This window comes from Stegastes partitus, unplaced genomic scaffold, assembly GCF_000690725.1.
Source record: "Stegastes partitus isolate 25-593 unplaced genomic scaffold, Stegastes_partitus-1.0.2 Scaffold236, whole genome shotgun sequence".
NCBI classification, from domain to species: Eukaryota; Metazoa; Chordata; class Actinopteri; family Pomacentridae; genus Stegastes; species Stegastes partitus.
In genome coordinates this window covers 369308-378626 of record NW_007577967.1, presented here as the reverse complement: position 1 = coordinate 378626, position 9319 = coordinate 369308, and positions in this window count along the sequence as shown.

Here is a 9319-nt window from a genome sequence, read left to right as displayed (position 1 = left end):
GTCGTGAGGATTAAGCGGTGTATAGATGATGGATGGATGAAGTTGAGTGGATTTGACTCAGTAGAAATGACAAAAACAGAGATAACTTAAGTTTGATTGATATTATCTCAGGTAGACGATGGAGAAGAGGGTTTTCTGAAGGTTTGTGAAGACAGAGTTATCTGTTTTTGCAAATGAACTCTTCATTTATTCGTAACAGGAACAAAATCTGAACTTTCTGATCCCGCCACCTGAAGAGGTTGAGCTTGTATTCACTCATCTTCAGACCTGCAGCACAGCCATATCACAGACTGTAAAACTGGGAAGCTGGTGGCATTCTGTGAACAAAAATCATCGATATGAAAACACTGTGACAACACTGTGGGAACATGTTGACAGTCAATGTTGATCACTCACGACTTATTTGCTGACTTTAACCTCGACCCTAATCCTCACTCACACATTCACTGTTTACAGATTCTTGTTTTTCACTCAGCTGTAATTTGTCAGATTTTTATCAATACCTCATGTTTCGAGCTAGAAGTGATTTGTTCAGTCAAAGGCTGCTTCTTGGCAACAAGAAGTTTGGTTAAGTTTAGGCAGAATTTCTTGGTTTCAAGCAGTCATTAAGCTGATTGATCTCAAATCTGATAAAAAATGTTTAGACCCAGCGGGATGTTGTTCTGTTTAGGACTAATAAAATGTGTACAAAGAACTACTTTGTATTTATTCAGAACCAAAGAGGTGTTCTTTCCAGATGCAGTCATTACCAAACTCACAGCCAAACAAATGGTTGGCGTAGGATGTACAGCTTTTTAAAGAGACTTTTTCAGAGTATCCTCATGTTCTTTGAATAGGTTTGGGATTGAATTTACACAATCAGAAGTCAACATATCTTCTTCTGTTACTGCCATACAACTGTCCATTCTGCATCATGTAAAGTTTAACAGTAGGTTCACTTCTTTCTGTTTTGAGTGCATAATTTCCTGTGTATATCCATAGCATGTTGTGTTTAATATCCCCTGCAGCATTCGCAAATTCCAAGATCTCCTTGCTGGAGAAGCAGCCAACGTCACACTGTGCATGCAGGAGCATAACCTGGTGTTAGTGACACCAGATAACACTGAGAGCTGAGCCTTGTGCAGCATTAGAATGTCATTCTGGGAGGGAATGAACTGTGCTATCCCATTTCAAGCAGGGATGAGGGATGGAGAGACGGCCATGCTTGGGGATAGGATTTGCCGCTGCAGGCCTGTTGTTCCCTTAATGCAGCATGAGGATGGAGGCAGCGGCGTCGCAGGATTCATTTCTGCTTTCCAGCTCTCAGCTTTGGCTGCCACGCTGCCAAACCGAAGCCTTTCACCTCGTGCCCTGTCTTAACAAGAAGAGCTGTTTGGGTGGTGGTGCTTCTCCCACTAAGGATGTGTGTGCTCGTTTGCCAAACATGGTTGTTTGGCAAATTACTACGGCCTAACTTTTATATGACGCAGCAAATTCTTTGGTCACACATAATTGCTCGAACTTACTCGTTATGACACGCACTAATGCATTTTATACACTAGTTATTTTCAAACAAACGCTCTGGTCACAGATTAGTTCCAACTGTGTTGATAATTCCCACGAGGCTCAATTAGTCATGCTTTTGTTTTGTTTTTGTTCTTCTGTATGCTCAAAAACTTAGAAGAAACCGTTACATGCAGTTAAAACTGTTGACGAAAAGCTTTAATCACATGGAGTTTGGGTTTTTCTACTTGTGAGGAGCAATGTTAGGAGGTCTGGTTTGGGTTTAAACTTACAGCCCGTCGGTTCGGAGCCGTTTGTTCAGCCACTGGGAAGTAAACTCATTTGAACTTTACCTTTTGGTAAATGGAAAGTTCTGTTAATGTGTTGAAAACTTTCTCCTGTTCCAAAACTAACTATTCCTGCTCAAGTGACCTTCGCCAAGTCATTAAATGTGAACAACCTCTATGGGTGGTTCTCTGTGGCTAGTTCTGATCTTTGACCATCCAGTGGAAAGCAGAAAGGAAGCCACTCCATCACCGCATCTTATTTGCAGCAGAGGCTCGACAATCGAAGCAGTCGGGTACATGTTGTGTGAGCAGATGACTGCTGACAGTGAAAAATGCAAACTGACCACGTGTTTCCTGCGAACGTCTTCATCGGGACATGATGGATGGAGCTCGTCTGTTTCGCAGACGTGACCCCGCAAATGGTGCTTTAATGGTGTTCCAATCAGCAGCCCTAAACTATAGCGTTGAGCTGACGGCTCCAGCCCACAGCCGGGAAGCTTCCACAGCAGTTCTGTGATACATAAATCCTGACTTTGACCTCAGCGCTGGTCTCTGCATCGAGACTTTGATAGTGTCTCAGTACAATAAGTAAAACCACCAACTGTGTTACAAAATGATAGTTCTTGCTCCCACATTTGGACGGACTTTACTGAGTTGAGTACGGCGGTTTTGATACAACTTGTTCATCCTTGTTGAGTGTGACCTTATAACACCAGATTGTCAACTGGTTTTAGCAAACTGGAATCAACCTCAAGACAAGGCCGACTGTTTGACTCTTGCGGCGAACTCTTGAGCCAAACTTAAACTCAGTCTGTTCCGATCTCGATCTAACCTAAGCATTGAATATTTTTTTAACAAAACTGTCTTTTTCAATGGTATTGATCCCTGGGTTCCACTATTGCATGGTTAGCATCATGTCATTGCCTTCAAGCACTGTTGAAGGGCCAAACCCACATCTCCAAGAAAATACCTCATGTGCTGTATTTCTTTGGACTGGCTCATCCTTCGATATCCGTTTGACACGTTGGAGCATTCAGATGCCAAGACATTTGTCTCCTTTGCGTGTTTTCCTCCTTTTCAGAACTGCAGATACGGCAGATATAATGATGGTGTCCAGTTTCCTCCGTTGGAAGAATTATGAGTGCTAGGTTCCCGTGGATTAGCCCCGCTCATAGTTGTCCTCTAGTTGCCTCGGAGCGCAGTTGACTTTCCATCCGAGCGTGTTTCTGTACAGCCAGCAGATTTTGTTTACCCAGATTATTATTATGATTTTTTTTTTCCTCCTCTTGTTTTTTATCCCAGCACTGAGTGCGGTCTTTTTATGGTTACTATAAAAGGTTGGAGTTTGCTTTGAGGCCGTCTTGGTGCTCTCTCTCCAAAGCCACAGCAGATGTGCTGCTTTTGTTCTTCATTATGGATTGGCAGCTGCCCGGCGCTCAGCGCTGCCTGAACGTTTCAGAGACACGATGCGTGAGTGAAGGCTCACCCCTCTAATTAAGTAAATGGTGAGGATTTTGTTCCTTATGTCAGCAGAGGGAACAGAAAAATTATGTTTTGAATCAGAATAATATAATTCTGCTGTTCTGGTAATATCAACAGTAGAAAACCTCAATGGTAGATCCAAAAACAAAGGCTTGATTAGACTCTTGGATGCACACACACAATAAACTCACATACTGAAGCATCACATGCAAAACAAAATGCATGCAGACACTCTGACATTCCTGCCGTGTGTGAAGCTGAGACCTTCGCTGCTTGTTTGTCCCACAAAATCACCAGATCCACTTAAAAACTCGTTCGCTCCTGCAGACGTCTACTTTACCTTGAAGGAAAACAGCAACACACAAAGGAAGTCCACTCGGACCACACATGGTTGCGTCTGAGGTTACAGTGGTGTCTGTTTGTGTGCGTGCCATGGAAAAACCATTTTGTCTACCAGTCTGAGACCTGTGTGCCTTTGTGGTATGATGTTGCCGAAGACATGTGATCAGAGATTACTGGTGAACCACAAACATTGGATGGAATGAAAGGTTGAGAATGTCCCTCGGCCTGCAGAGAGTCCCAACTCGGGACAATTAGAGGTTTTAAGTTGTGTGATTTTCTGCTGCTTGGTGGCCACCAGAAATGGCCAGAAGTAGAAAAGAAAACGTCCATCCTCAAATTTTCAAATAGGTGGTTGGTTGCCTCGGGGTTGCTTCTTCTGAGCTGAATGGAAAAACTTAGTCTGGGAAGAATCTTTGTGCAAGGCATTTAATTTGCAACATCCAGATAGAGCTGCCCATTGTCAATACTGATCGTGTGAGTGAAAGTGATTATTCATGATGAAAAATTACCCTTCGTTTGCATTTTTGAAAAGCATAATCTGCAACATCCGTGCTTCTTTCCCACCGCGAGAAACTGGCAATTGAAGATGATTCTGTTTTGTTCCCTCTGTCCCCAGCCAGTTCATCTTTCATCCGTCCTTTATTGGTAAATTTGGGGTTTTGACAAATAGTCGCCTTAATTGGTCGATGTAGCGGTTTGTTCTCTGCAAACTTTTCTTCTGTTGCTGGCTTTGTTTCGCTTCAGGCTGCATATTGAGTTGTTATCTGATCAAAACAACTCAACACGATGGAAAGAGCCTTGGGTTACGTGCTTTGAAACACATGGTTTGTGTGAGAATGTGTTGTTACTTGACCATTTTATGATCTCATTACCTTAGCAGTGGTTGTTGTCTTCAGTTTGTGACATGACGCTGCTGAAAGACGACTGCATGTCAGCTCAAAAACACACGGGACGCTTTTACACCAATAAACAACAACAGTTAGACAACAACACGGAGGCTCGGGAAACAAACAGGCAGACGAAGAGATAAACAGGAAAATAAGCAACTTGTCAGGCACCAGATGGATTAATTAGGTTGGAACAGCGCAGAGATTGATGTTCTGATCTCCGTGCTCTGTGCAGAATTTTCAAAGTGACAGAATATTAATGTATTGATCAGGATCTACAGCTGATCAACGGTGTCACTTAAGCTTTCAGAAGGTTTCACCGTCAGCTACGTCAATGGATTTTATATCCATAGCTGCTATAGCATGTGTTATCGCTCTTTGTTTTTTTAATTATTATTTTTTGGAACCTGCTGCTTGATGGCTGCACTGCCTGTGATGCACCAATAGATAGTTATAATTATTATTATTAAACTGAGCTACTTTTGTGCCAATGATTACCTCAGCCCCAGATGTTCCCACATCCTACCTCCTCATTTATTGGAACCATTTGGATCAGTTACAACTACTTTCCAATCAAAGTAATCGAATGTTTCTATCATGTGTAGCGCTACTCTTTAAACGGCAGAAGCTACTTTTGCTAGCTATGTCAAACAAAAGCTTTCAGGTGAGTTTGTCTGCTTGTTGTGCAACCCTGCTAGGCCGGTTTCACATCGCACATTTGGCACGCCGCTTTTGTTTAGTCATCGCTCAATTTAATATGTTTCCACACAGCTGAGGTGTAATTTATACAAGTGTTTGCTCTCACTGCCAAGGTGAACGAAAGCGTGACGGTCCAATTAATAACCATGAATACAGTACAAAGACGTGCTGACAGCCGACTTCTTGCAGCCTATTTTGATAACCTACATTTAACGAAAACAAAGAAAAAAAAAAGAGAACAAATATCCAAATCCCCAAATTGAAAACAACAAAAGATTATCTAAGTATTCAGATATTCAAGTCCAGACCTACTCAGGCCGTCGTTCTGCAGCAGGTGCAGAGCTTATGCAAAACTGAGCAGGAAGTTGTGACTGTTTTGGGAATGTGTGCTGCTGACATTCACACTGATCAGTTAAACCACTTGTAACTGAAGTGATTAACATTGATAACAACTCGTAAAAATGCTATGATCTGCTGGGACACCTTGCATCTTGGCATTCATGTGCATGACAGATAGCCGTCCACACAAACATTACTGCAGAACAGCACAACCCAGGATGCAGGACTATGCCTCCAAAAACAGTGCTCAGGAAGAGCTTGAGGAACTCAACCAAGAGCTCAAGGAATGGACTCCTCATGCTACGTGTCCACAGGGGCGATTTTACACGCATGGTAAAGCACCTCTTCTGAACATCAGCTGCTTGATAGGCGTGCTAGCAGGCTACTAGGTGGTCACATGACAGCCGCTGTACCTTCAAGGGCTGTGTCCAAAATCACCCACTCACTCCCTACTCCCTATATAGTGCTCCCTATATAGTGCACTATATAGGGAGCACCTCAGCAAAGCATCATTTCGGACGCTACTCGAGCTATTAATTATGTCGCTCGCTACCCGCGATTTGTGCTGCAACAGCGTAGTACAAACACATCAAATTAACAGTTTATTGTGCAGCTAAGAAATCAAATTAAATCAAGTTTATTGTCATTTTGCTGTACATACCAGATGAGAGAGTGTTTCTTCAGGATCCAGTAACTTAAAGCAATTTAAATAAAGTGGTGTAGTTTGTCCAAATCACAACCGAGCACCGCAATTTTAGCGACGTTCACTGTCAAATAACATTTAACAAAACAAACAGGGATTTTTCCGTGCTCTCGTTCATCTCCATCTCCATTTCCTTTCGCGTAATGCATGACGGTCCATATTGCTCGGTTAGTGACCGTCAGCTGTACACTACTTTTTATGGTGCATTATGGGATATTTTGAGTGACTATATAGTGGATGAAATTTACCGCTGACAATTTGAACAACACTACAACATGGCGTGCACCCTATATAGTGCACTATGTAGGGCATAGGGAGTGATTTCGGCCACAGCCACGGTGTTGAACTAACATGGTGGCTCGGTCGCAAACTTTCTGTTTTATAACGAAAACTGTTGAGCGAGAAGTATTTGAGAGATTGTGAGAAATAAGCTATGCAGTTGCTGAAACTGTCCTCATTTTAGTTCAACAACAGCTCGTTTTACGAACCTTTCATGAGGCATCAGATCTCCACTCCCCTAATTTGCATAAAGTAGAAGTCAAGTGTACTTTCTGCAAATGAGCTCACAGGTGACGCCTCCCCATAATGCTCCAGAACAAGACGCGAGGCATTTCACATACACAATGATCTGAAGCGAGACATTGACAGATCCGGTGAACATGAACCATCACTCTCAATCTGATGAACATCCACAGGATACACCAGAACAAGTCCGATCCACACAGACCATAAAGGATCCACTGATAAACATTACAGGACACCCTCAAAGGTCCGATTCTCTGAGATGATTTTGGTGGCATGAGTGAGACCAACACATCAGTCAAGTGTTTTTAATGTTTTGTGTAAACTTCCTGCAGAGCCACTGTTTAGTTGTTTTCTTCATCCACGTACGTTCAGGTGAAGATTAGCACCTGCTTCATGACAAACTGCAAATTTGACCTTTTGAACCTGAAACTTTTTTTTCTTCTTCCCACTCATATCTTATTCCAATCACAGAGGCAGCAGTTTCATGTTTGTGTGTTGTTTCAAATTCCATCTCGCAACGCATTCATCTGCGATTTCCGCAATGTGACAAGGAGGCAGACCTGTTTGACAGGCTGCTGCTTTCAGAGGCAGACGTGATTTACTGTCAAAGCATTATGAGTTGTATAAAGACACATGGCTCCGGTCCAGGCTGGCAGCGAAACAATGCAGCAGTGTTGTTCGTCTTCTGTTTTGACACAGCATCTCTGTTGATATGTTTCTACGGCTACACCTCGAAGTTTGTGTCGTTTTCTGGGCTGGTGCTCACAACCCGCCGTATCCGGTGTGTGTCTTCGTGAATGCAAATAGTTCTGTTCTTTCATCTCTTTAAGGCTTTTGAAACTGCTGCCAGCCCTCACCTGGAAAAAGTAATTTCAGTCTCTGATGTACGTCGTGTCCTCCATCCTCGCCTCCGTCTCCGTGTCATGAACCAGACACTGGGGATGCCAACATGCCGGGCAACATTTCTACCCTGTAATGCCCACTTATTCTCTTTATTTTTAAACACGCACATATGAAAGAGCTTGTGTTTACTAGAGATTTTATTTTTGGCACAAACTTCCCAGCCTGATTCGAGGGAAAGTCGGGATAAATAATTCAGGCAGCGCGGGGAGTCGTTACCCAAAGTCTATTCTGGGAGTGTGTTGCGCTCAGCAGCCACTTAAGGAGATGAAAGAAATCTGTGTTGTATCTGTATTTTTATAACTTCTGTCTATTCAGGGGAATGTTGACCAAGTATGCATAAGTCTGGAAAAGGCACTTCTTCAATTTCACAGCTCCAGCGATCTGCCTTGTACAACCACAGTGTTTTGCTGGTTTAACTGGCAACCTGCTGGCAACAAGCCTGTTTATCTAACCTTCCAGTTTGTGCTATTCCCACAGGTGTGAATATGATATTATGACTCTCAGGCTTGACTGACTTTGATAACCAGAGTTGTGGATATTTGAAGGTGGGCGTGTTTCTGCCTGTGCTGGTTTTCGTCTCTTTCTTCGATTCCTGTCTTCGCCCTGAGTGCACGACTTGTTTTCAGTCTGTTTCGACAAATGAAAACACAGACGAAGGCTTTACTTGAACCTGCCTGATTGGACCTCTGTGTTTTTCCATAAATTCTATATTCTCCACCCGACTGAAGTTCTCACTTCTTTCCCCCTTTGATTGACACAACCCCCCCCATGTGGAGAGAAACCACGGGTTCTGTCTGTTTTCGCTGGGTTGTCACAGCAGCATAGCTTTGACGGAACCTGTGGCCCACAAAGCAGAAGAGGGAACGCAAAGAGGGTCTTTTTCCGTCTTACTTAAAAAACACTGTTTGTGCCTTTGTGTCAATTAATGCCAAAACTCTGGAGATGAAGCTCAGCTAATCCCTCCTCTGTTTCCTTCCCATCATGAGCGTTTTGCTCAGTAATTGTTTACATCTGCCTCATTCCAAAAAAGCTGTTGTTGAGGGGAAAAAAAAGCCTCCAAAAACGTCTCAAGTCCCCTCTGGCCCCTGGATCCTTTGGCAGAGGATAAGAGGGGCCGTCCAGAACTCCAGCCAAGCTGCGCACTGCGCTGCAGCTACGCTAAAATGAAGTCGTCTCATCAAGGTCACTTTTCATTTGTTAAAGTTCTGTCAGAGCTTTTGCTTTCATTTTATCCATATACATGCGCGGCTAACAGTGGCCTGACCTGACCCAGCCCTGTTCCACCCTCCAATGAATCCCACCTGTGCTGCTTTGCTATCGGTCATGCTGGTTGTAATCAGAGGGTTGTTTATCACCCTGTTTCAGCCATAAATACACAGAAGGCGTGCTTGTTGGAACATGCCAAAGATGCGACCGGTTGCATTTTACAAGAGATGACACGGTTGATTTATGGACCACTGACATGACTGGGAAATGAGTTCTGTCAGAGAGAGATGCTGAATGTCTCCCTGAAAACACCCATAGACCCAAGATGGGCGTCGTGCAGTGAGAAACAGCTCATAACAGTGTCTAACATTACCTGCCTCTGTGTTTATTTCTATGCAGACTGACACTGGTCTATGAAGCTTGCATCAGAATTCATACTGTTATAACCTTATTCTTTACTGTCT